Source organism: Cryptomeria japonica, unplaced genomic scaffold (assembly GCF_030272615.1).
Source record: "Cryptomeria japonica unplaced genomic scaffold, Sugi_1.0 HiC_scaffold_55, whole genome shotgun sequence".
Lineage (NCBI taxonomy): Eukaryota > Viridiplantae > Streptophyta > Pinopsida > Cupressales > Cupressaceae > Cryptomeria > Cryptomeria japonica.
Window position 1 is genome coordinate 214,652 of NW_026728877.1, and position 10,349 is coordinate 225,000.

The 10,349-nt window shown below is 60.8% G+C and overlaps 2 non-coding genes across 2 annotated transcripts; both read left to right on the plus strand.

Annotated features, from left to right (window-relative positions):
• Nucleotides 1-4,097: 4,097 nt before the first annotated feature.
• On the plus strand, nt 4,098-4,216 carry LOC131863089 (5S ribosomal RNA). Its single transcript, XR_009362024.1, has one exon. It is a non-coding gene; the product is annotated as a 5S ribosomal RNA (ribosomal RNA).
• A 5,916-nt stretch (nt 4,217-10,132) lies between these two features.
• LOC131863080 (5S ribosomal RNA) lies at nt 10,133-10,251 on the plus strand. The gene has a single exon (XR_009362015.1). It is a non-coding gene; the product is annotated as a 5S ribosomal RNA (ribosomal RNA).
• The last annotated feature ends 98 nt before the right edge of the window (nt 10,252-10,349 follow it).

Below are 10,349 nucleotides of genomic sequence, written 5' to 3' on the forward strand. Positions count from 1 at the left end.
CGCACTTTTGGAGGGCACTTTTTGGAGGGCACTTTTCTGCGCTCCAAAGGTGCGCACTTTTGGAGGGCACTTTTTGGAGGGCACTTTTCTGCGCTCCAAAGGTGCGCACTTTTGGAGGGCACTTTTGTGCACTCCAAAGGTGCACACTTTTGGAGGGCACTTTTTGGAGGGCACTTTTCTGCACTCCAAAGGTGCGCACTTTTGGAGGGCACTTTTTGGAGGGCACTTTTGTGCGCTCCAAAGGTGCGCACTTTTGGAGGGCACTTTTTGGAGGGCACTTTTGTGCGCTCCAAAGGTGCGCACTTTTGGAGGGCACTTTTGTGCACTCCAAAGGTGCGCACTTTTGGAGGGCACTTTTCCTGCGCTCCAAAGGTGCACACCTAGGTGAGCACCTTCGACCACACCTTGTAGCACACCAAACTCTGACTTTCGACTTCATCCGCAATGCAGGGTCTTTGAGGTTGGCGCAATGCGCACAACCAGGGGAGTCGACCCATCAAACCCAACACCTCCCCTATATAAGCTATTTGTCTGATTCTCATACATGCGTAGCCTGCAGGAGCAATTAGGACATCGACCCCAACTTTCGGCTTCTAAACGAAAACAAGGTCTTTGAGGTTGGTGTAATGCGAACAACTAGGGGAGTCAACCCATCAAACCCAACACCTCCCCTATATAAGCTATTTGTCTGATTCTCATACATGTGTAGTCTACAGGAGCAATTAGGACATCGACCCCAACTTTTGACTTCTTAACGAAAACAAGGTCTTTGAGGTTGACGTAATGCGCACAACCAGGGGAGTCGACCCATCAAACCCAACACCTCCCCTATATAAGCTATTTGTCCGATTCTCATACATGTGTAGCCTACAGGAGCCATTAGGACATTGACCCCAACTTTTGACTTCTTAACGAAAACAAGGTCTTTGAGGTTGGCGTAATGCGCACAACCAAGGGAGTTGACCCATCAAACCCAACACCTCCCCTATATAAGCTATTTGTCTGATTCTCATACATGTGTAGCCTGCAACAACGATTAGGACATCCACCCCAACTTCTGAATTCGTCTGCGTTGACCGCACCAAAGGTGCACGCCTTGGTGCTCACCAAAATCCGACTTCCGACTTCTTCTGCTATGCGGGGTCTTTGAGGTTGGCGCAGTGCGCACAACCAGGGGAGTCAACCCACCGAATGCAACACCTCCCCTATATAAGCTATTTGTCTGATTCTCATACATGCGTAGACTGCAGCAATGATTAGGACATCCACCCCAACTTTTGACTTCTTAAACAAGACAGGGTCTTTGAAGTTGGTGCAGTGCACACAACCAGGGGAGTCGACCCATCAAACGCAACACCTCCCCTATATAAAGCTATTTGTCCGATTCTCATACGTGTAGTCTGCAGCAGCGATTAGGACATCGACCCCAACTTCCGAATTCGTTTGCATTGACCGCACCAAAGGTGCACGCCTTGGTGTGCACCTTGGAGTGCACTTTGGTGCTCACCTCGGTGCACACTTTGGTGTGCACCTCGGTGTGCACCAAAGGTGCGCACCTTGGAGCGCACCAAAGGTGTACACTTTGGAGCGCACCACATAGGGTCTTTGAGAGGTTGGCGCAGTGCGCACACCAAGGTGGGTGTTGAGGTGCGTGCCGAGGTGGGTGGGTGCTAGGGTGCGCTCCATGGTGGGTGCCAGGGTGGGTGCGTGCTAGGGTGGATTCCAAAGAGGGTCATAGGGTGGGTGCCAAGGTGGGTTGGTGATATAGTGGGTTCAAAGGTGGGTACTAGGGTGGGTTCCAAGGTGGGTCACAAGTTGGGTGCCAGGATGCGTGGGTGTTAGGTTGGGTGCCAAGGTGGGCTCCTGCGTGGGTGGGTGCTAGGGTGGGTTTCAAGGTGGACGCGAGGGCGGGTGCCAAGGTGGGTAACAAGTTGGGTGTTAGGATGGGTGAGTGCTAGAGTGGGTGCCAAGGTGGGTGGGTGCTAAGGTGGATGCCAAGGTGGTTCACAGGGTGGGTGGGTTCTAGGGTGAGTTCCAAGGTGGGTCACAGGTTTAGTGCTAGGGTGCGTGTCAAGGCGGGTGTCGAGGTGCCTGGGTGCTAGGGTGTGGATGCCAATGTGGGTCATAGGGTGGGTACTAGGGTGGGCTGCAATGTGGGTGCCAAGGTGGGTAACATGCTCGGTTGGTTCTAAATTGGGTGTCAGGGTGGGTGTGCACCCACCTTGCCCGAGGTGGGTGCCAAGGTGCCAGTGTGGGTGGGTGCTAAGGTGGATGCCAAGGTGGGTGAGAAGGTGGGTGATAGGTTGAGTGGTAGGATGGGTGGGTGCCAAGATGGGTCACAGGGTGGGTGCAAGGGTGGGTAGGTGCTAGGGTTGGTGTCAGGGTGGGTGGGTGCTAGGTTGGGTTCCAAGGTGGGTGCGAGGGTGAGTGTCAAGGTGGGTCACAGGTTAGGTGCTAGGATGGGTGAGTGCTAGGGTGCAAAGGTGCCAGGGTGGGTGCTAGGATGGGTCGATGCTAGGGTGAGTGGCAAGGTGGGTCCACAAGTGTCAAGGTGGGTGCCGAGGTGGGTGCCAACTTGGGTTCCAAGGTGGGTGCCAAGTGGGCGACTGCTATGGTGGATGCCAAGGTGGGTCACGGGGTGGGTGCCAAGTTGCTAGGTTGTGTTCCAAGGTGGGTGCCAACGTGGCTGCTAGGGTGCGTGGGTTAAAGGGTGTGTCACAACGTGGGTGCCAGGATGGGTGCGCACCCACACTGGCCAAGACGGGTGCAAGGTTGGGTTCCAAGCCCGGTCACAGGCTGGGTGCTAGGATGGGTGGGTGCCAAGGTGGGCACCAGGGTGGGTGCACCCACCCTGGCCAAGGTGGGTCACGGGGTGGGTCCTAGGGTGGGTAACAGGGTGGGTACTAAGGTGCGTGCCAAGGTGGGTCATGGGGTGGGTGCCAAGGTGGGCACCAGGGTGGGTGTGCACCAACCCTAGCCAGGGTAGGTCACGGGGTGGTTGTCGGGGTGGGCGTCAAGGAGCCAAGGTGGGTGGCAAGTAGCCAAGTTGCGTGCCAAGGTGGGTGTCGGGGTGGGTGCCAAGGATCCAAGGTGGGTGCCAAGGAACCAAGGTGGGTGTCTGGGTGGGTGCCGAGGTGGGAGCCAGGGTGGGTCCCAAGGTGAGTGCAAAGGTGGGTGCCAGGGTCAAGGTGAGTGCCAATGTGGGTTCCAAGGTGCCAGGGTCAGGGTGAGTGCCAATGTGGGTTCAAAGGTGCTAAGTTGGGTGCGAGGTTGGGTGCGAGGGTGGGTGGGTGCCAAGGTGTGCTAGGTGGAAGCCCGGGTGGGTCGGCATCCCATGGGTGTCGAGTTGGGTGCCTGATGGGTGCTTCTTGTCAAGTTTTAGTCGTCGGGACTCATTTCGAGCCTTAGAGGTCGTTTCTTGTCCGGTTGCCCTGTCTTCGACCTGGGAACCCAATTTTGGTCCTCGGGTCCCATTTTTTTTTGTCTCGCATCCCACTTTTGGCCTGTGGCCTTTTCGGGGTCGATTCTCGTTTTGGGCATCAGAGCATGTTTCTTCTCCTAAAACCCAATATTTGTTTATTAAGTCTCGGAACACATTTTTGTTCTCGTGGACCCATCATGGGTCTTGGAACGCATTTGTGGTCCTTGGGTCCCATTTTGCATCCCGAAACTTGTGTTTTGGTGCTTGATCCCTATTTTGGGTGCCCACCTTGCACCAAGTGCGCACCCGGGGCAAACCGAGCGCCTTGGTGCACCGGGGCAAGATCGAGCGTGCACCCGAGGCGCCCCGAACATGCACCAAGGTGCACTCGGCCCACATGTGAGCGCAGGTCGTTGCGCCCGAGGTGGTGTGTGGGCACCGCGTTGCAGACGGGACACTGCACGCACACGACGCCCCGTCCAGGTGCACGCACGTAGGCCGGGCCGGGTGCACACCCGACGCCCTAGCAAGGTGCGCGCACCCGGGCAGGGCTCACACTTGGCGAACGGGGCGCACTTCGCGAGGGAGGGTGTGCACCTCGACGGGGGTGGGTGGCCGGGGTGGATTCGCACGTGGGTCGCGGTTTGCTAAGTACACACTGCGACAAGCTCATAACGGGTGCGATCATACCAGCGTTAGTGCACCGGATCCCATCAGAACTCCGCAGTTAAGCGCGCTTGGGCCGGAGTAGTACTAGGATGGGTGACCTCCCGGGAAGTCCCGGTGTTGCACCCTTTCTTAGTTTTTCGCCGGGCGTCGCAATGCTATTTGAATAAACCTTTTGCCCGTTTGCGTTCTCGTCGGGGCCGGGCCGGGCCGGGGTGCGCTGCCCGCACTACCGCGCGCGCGGGGGGCGACACCGAGCGCGCACCCGAGGCGCCCCGAGCACACAGGCCACGGTGCAACCCGGGCGTTGTGCGCGCACCCCGGTGCGCCCGAGGTGCTGCGCACGCACCCAGGTGAAATCGGTGTGCACCTCGGCCAGTGCGCGCTCGGTCGAGTCGCGCACGTTGGCCAAGGTGCACGGTGATGTTTCTTACTCTAAGGTTCCGCACCAGACGCCCGGGACAGGTGAGCGAAGCTGGGCGGGGCCGGGTGCGCGGCCGGGGCAGGTGCACGCAGCTGGAGAGAGCTTTGGAGCACACCAGAGGTGCGCACCTTGGAGCACACTTCGGAGCGCACCAATGATGCGCTCCATTCAAAAGTTTCCTGAAAAGGCAAAAAAAGTTGAGATTATAGAATTTCCCACTTGAGAGATTGTAAAAAAAAAAAATTTAAAATGAAGGAAACGCGGGTGCCAAGGTGTGCGCGCCCGGGTGCGCAGCCCAGCCAAGGTGTGCGCACCAAGGCGCCCACCCTGGCGAAGGTGCACGCAAGGTGCGCACCCGAGGCAAACCGGACAATTAACCCAACTTTCGACTTCGCGCGCACCTGCGCACCTTGGAGCGCACTTCGGAGCGCTCCTTGTTGCGCACCAATCTTGGGCACCTCGGAGTGCACCATGGCGCCCACCAAGGTGCGCACCCGGGGCAAACCGAGCTCCGACTTCGTGCGCACCTTGGAGCGCACGAAAGGTGCGCACCATGGCGCCCACCAAGGTGCGCAGCCCAGCCAAGGCGTGCGCATCAAGGTGCGCACCCTGGCGAAGGTGCGCACCCGGGGCAAACCGAGCTCCGACTTCGTGCGCACCTTGGAGCGCACAAAGGGTGCGCAACCCAGCCAAGGTGTGCGCACCCCGGGCAAACCGAGCTCCGAATCGTGCGCACCTTGGAGCACACTTCGGAGCCCTCCTTGGTGCGCACCGATGTTGCGCACCTCGGAGCGCACCCGGGGAAAACAATGCAATTAACCCGACTTTCGACTTCGTGGGCACCTCGGAGCGCTCTCGGGTTCGCACCTCGGAGCACACCGAGGTGCGCACCTTTGATGCGCTGCCTTCACCAATTTCGAGAAAAGGCAAGAAAACATTGAGAAGGTGTGCGCACCGAGGTGCCCACCCTGGCGAAGGTGCACGCGAGGTGCGCACCCGGGGCAAACCGGGCTCCGACTTCGTGCACGCCATGCTGCGCACCTTGGAGGGCCATGGTGCGCACCTTGGAGCACACTTCGGAGCGCTCAATGGTGCCCAACCCAGCCAAGGTGCCCACCGCGGCGAAGGTGCACGCGAGGTGCGCACCCGGGGCAAACCGGGCTCCGACTTCGTGCACGCCGCACCTTGGAGCACACTTCGGAGCGCTCCTTGGTGCGCACCAGGGCGCGCAACCCAGCCGAGGTGCCCACCCCGGCGAAGGTGCACGCGGGGTGCGCACCCGAGGCAAACCGGGCTCCGACTTCGTGCACGCCATGGTGCCCACCGCGGCGAAGGTGCACGCGAGGTGCGCACCCGGGGCAAACCGGGCTCCGACTTCGTGCACGCCGCACCTTGGAGCACACTTCGGAGCGCTCCTTGGTGCGCACCAGGGCGCGCAACCCAGCCGAGGTGCCCACCCCGGCGAAGGTGCACGCGAGGTGCGCACCCGGGGCAAACCGGGCTCCGACTTCGTGCACGCCATGGTGCCCACCGCGGCGAAGGTGCACGCGAGGTGCGCACCCGGGGCAAACCGGGCTCCGACTTCGTGCACGCCGCACCTTGGAGCACACTTCGGAGCGCTCCTTGGTGCGCACCATGGTGCCCACCAGGGCGCGCAACCCCGCCGAAGGTGCACGCGAGGTGCGCACCCGGGGCAAACCGGGCTCCGACTTCGTGCACGCCGCACCTTGGAGCACACTTCGGAGCGCTCCTTGGTGCGCACCAGGGCGCGCAACCCCGCCGAAGGTGCACGCGAGGTGCGCACCCGGGGCAAACCGGGCTCCGACTTCGTGCACGCCATGGTGCGCACCAGGGTGCCCACCGCGGCGAAGGTGCGCACCCGGGGCAAACCGGGCTCCGACTTCGTGCACGCCGCACCTTGGAGCACACTTCGGAGCGCTCCTTGGTGCGCACCAGGGCGCGCAACCCAGCCGAGGTGCCCACCCCGGCGAAGGTGCACGCGAGGTGCGCACCCGGGGCAAACCGGGCTCCGACTTCGTGCACGCCATGGTGCCCACCGCGGCGAAGGTGCGCACCCGGGGCAAACCGGGCTAGGACTTCGTGCACGCCGCACCTTGGAGCACACTTCGGAGCGCTCCTTGGTGCGCACCATGGTGCCCACCAGGCCGCGCAACCCAGCCAAGGTGTGCGCACCAAGGTGCACGCGAGGTGCGCACCCGGGGCAAACCGGGGTCCGGCTTCGTGCACGCCGCACCTTGGAGCACACATCGGGGCGCTCCCGGGTTCGCACCGGCGTTGCGCACCGTGGTGGGCACCTCGGAGCGCACCGTGGTGGGCACCTCGGAGCACACCAAGGTGGGCAGCGAGGTGCGCACCTTTGATGCGATGCCTTCACTAATTTCCATAAAAGGCAAAAGAAAACGAGATTTTAAAATTTCCGTTTTGAAAGATAGTGAGAAAAAGGGAATGCTGGTGCCATCTTGAGCCCGCCCTGGTGCGCAGCCCAGCCAAGGTGTGCGCACCAAGGTGCCCACCCTGGCGAAGGTGCGCGCCCGGGCAATTAACCCAACTTCCAACTTCGCGCGCGCCAGGGTGGGAGCGCACCCAACAACCGGGCCTGGGAAGAGCCAATGCGAGAAACCCCACCAAACGCTCTGACAAAAAAAGAGGGGGCGCTCCAGTAACCCCGCTTCGGAGCGCACCCTGGGCAAACCCAGCCAGGGTGCCCACCCCGGCCAAGGTGCAGGCGAGGTGCGCACCCGGGGCAAACCGGGCTCCGACAACGTGCACGCCGCACCTTGGAGCACACTTCGTAGCGCTCCCGGGTGCGCACCTCAGAGCACACCAAGGTGGGCAGCGAGGTGCGCACCTTTGATGCGCTGCCTTCACTAATTTCCAGAAAAGGCAAAAAAAAGAGGAGATTTTAAAATTTCCGTTTTGAAAGATAGTGAAAAAAACGGAACGCGGGTGCCATCTTGAGCCCGCCCTGGTGCACAGCCCAGGTAAGGTGCCCACCCTGGCAAAGGTGCGCACCCGGGCAATTAACCCTACTTCCGACTTCGTGCGCGCCAGGGTGGCAACCGGGCCTGGGAAGAGCCAATGCGAGAAACCCCACCAAACGCTCCGACAAAAAAAGAGGCGGCGCTCCAATAACCCCGCTTCGGAGCGCAGCCGGGGCAAACCCAGCCAAGGTGCCCACCCCGACGAAGGTGCACGCGAGGTGCGCACCCGGGGCAAACCGGGCTCCGACAACGTGCACGCAGCACCTTGGAGCACACTTCGAAGCACTCCCGGGTGCCCACCGGCGTTGCGCACCGTGGTGGGCAGCGAGGTGCGCACCTTTGATGCGCTGCCTTCACTAATTTCCAGAAAAGGCAAAAAAAAATGAGATTTTAAAATTTCCGTTTTGAAAGATAGTGAAAAAAACGGAACGCGGGTGCCATCTTGAGCCCGCCCTGGTGCGCAGCCCAGGCAAGGCATGCGCACCAAGGTGCCCACCCGCGGTGCACGCCCGGGGCAAACCGGGCTCCGACTTCGTGCAGGCCGCACCTTGGAGCACACTTCGGAGCGCTCCTTGGTGCGCACCATGGTGCCCACCAGGGCGCACCCGGGGCAAACCGGGCTCCGACTTCGTGCACGCCGCACCTTGGAGCACACATCGGAGCGCTCCCAGGTTCGCACCAGCGTTGCGCACCTTTGATGCGCTGCCTTCACTAATTTCCAGAAAAGGCAAAAAAAAACGATATTTTAAAATTTCCGTTCTGAAAGATAGTGAAAAAAACGGAACGCGGGTGCCATCTTGAGCCCTTCCTGGTGCGCAGCCCAGGCAAGTTGTGCGCACCAAGGTGCCCACCCTGGCGGAGGTGCGCGCCCGGGGCAAACCGGGCTCCGACTTCGTGCACTGCATGGTGCCCACCAAGGCGCGCAACCCAGCCAAGGTGCCCACCGCAGCGAAGGTGCACGCGAGGTGCGCACCCGAGGTGCACACCCGGGGCAAACCGAGCTCCGACTTCGTGCACGCCGCACCTTGGAGCACACTTCAGAGCGCTCCTTGGTGCGCACCAGGGCGCGCAACCCAGCCAAGGTGCTCACCCCGGCGAAGGTGCACGCGAGGTGCGCACCCGGGGCAAGCCGGGCTCGGACTTCGTGCACGCCGCACCTTGGAGCACACATCGGAGCGCTCCCGGGTTCGCACCAGCATTGCGCACCTTTGATGCGCTGCCTTCACTAATTTCCAGAAAAGGCAAAAAAAAAAAAAAAACGAGATTTTAAAATTTCCGTTTTGAAAGATAGTGAAAAAAACGGAACGCGGGTGCCATCTTGAGCCCGCCCTGGTGTGCAGCCCAGGCAAGTTGTGCGCACCAAGGCACCCACCCTGGCCAAGGTGGGTCACGGGGTGGGTCCTAGGGTGGGTAACGGGGTGGGTACTAAGGTGCGTGCCAAGGTGGGTCATGGGGTGGGTGCCAAGGTGGGCACCAGGGTGGGTGTGCACCAACCCTAGCCAGGGTAGGTCACGGGGTGGTTGTCGGGGTGGGCGTCAAGGAGCCAAGGTGGGTGGCAAGTAGCCAAGTTGCGTGCCAAGGTGGGTGTCGGGGTGGGTGCCAAGGATCCAAGGTGGGTGCCAAGGAACCAAGGTGGGTGTCTGGGTGGGTGCCGAGGTGGGAGCCAGGGTGGGTCCCAAGGTGAGTGCAAAGGTGGGTGCCAGGGTCAAGGTGAGTGCCAATGTGGGTTCCAAGGTGCCAGGGTCAGGGTGAGTGCCAATGTGGGTTCAAAGGTGCTAAGTTGGGTGCGAGGTTGGGTGCGAGGGTGGGTGGGTGCCAAGGTGTGCTAGGTGGAAGCCCGGGTGGGTCGGCATCCCATGGGTGTCGAGTTGGGTGCCTGATGGGTGCTTCTTGTCAAGTTTTAGTCGTCGGGACTCATTTCGAGCCTTAGAGGTCGTTTCTTGTCCGGTTGCCCTGTCTTCGACCTGGGAACCCAATTTTGGTCCTCGGGTCCCATTTTTTTTTGTCTCGCATCCCACTTTTGGCCTGTGGCCTTTTCGGGGTCGATTCTCGTTTTGGGCATCAGAGCATGTTTCTTCTCCTAAAACCCAATATTTGTTTATTAAGTCTCGGAACACATTTTTGTTCTCGTGGACCCATCATGGGTCTTGGAACGCATTTGTGGTCCTTGGGTCCCATTTTGCATCCCGAAACTTGTGTTTTGGTGCTTGATCCCTATTTTGGGTGCCCACCTTGCACCAAGTGCGCACCCGGGGCAAACCGAGCGCCTTGGTGCACCGGGGCAAGATCGAGCGTGCACCCGAGGCGCCCCGAACATGCACCAAGGTGCACTCGGCCCACATGTGAGCGCAGGTCGTTGCGCCCGAGGTGGTGTGTGGGCACCGCGTTGCAGACGGGACACTGCACGCACACGACGCCCCGTCCAGGTGCACGCACGTAGGCCGGGCCGGGTGCACACCCGACGCCCTAGCAAGGTGCGCGCACCCGGGCAGGGCTCACACTTGGCGAACGGGGCGCACTTCGCGAGGGAGGGTGTGCACCTCGACGGGGGTGGGTGGCCGGGGTGGATTCGCACGTGGGTCGCGGTTTGCTAAGTACACACTGCGACAAGCTCATAACGGGTGCGATCATACCAGCGTTAGTGCACCGGATCCCATCAGAACTCCGCAGTTAAGCGCGCTTGGGCCGGAGTAGTACTGGGATGGGTGACCTCCCGGGAAGTCCCGGTGTTGCACCCTTTTTTAGTTTTTCGCCGGGCGTCGCAATGCTATTTGAATAAACCTTTTGCCCGTTTGCGTTCTCGTCGGGGCCGGGCCGGGCCGGGGTGCGCTGCCCG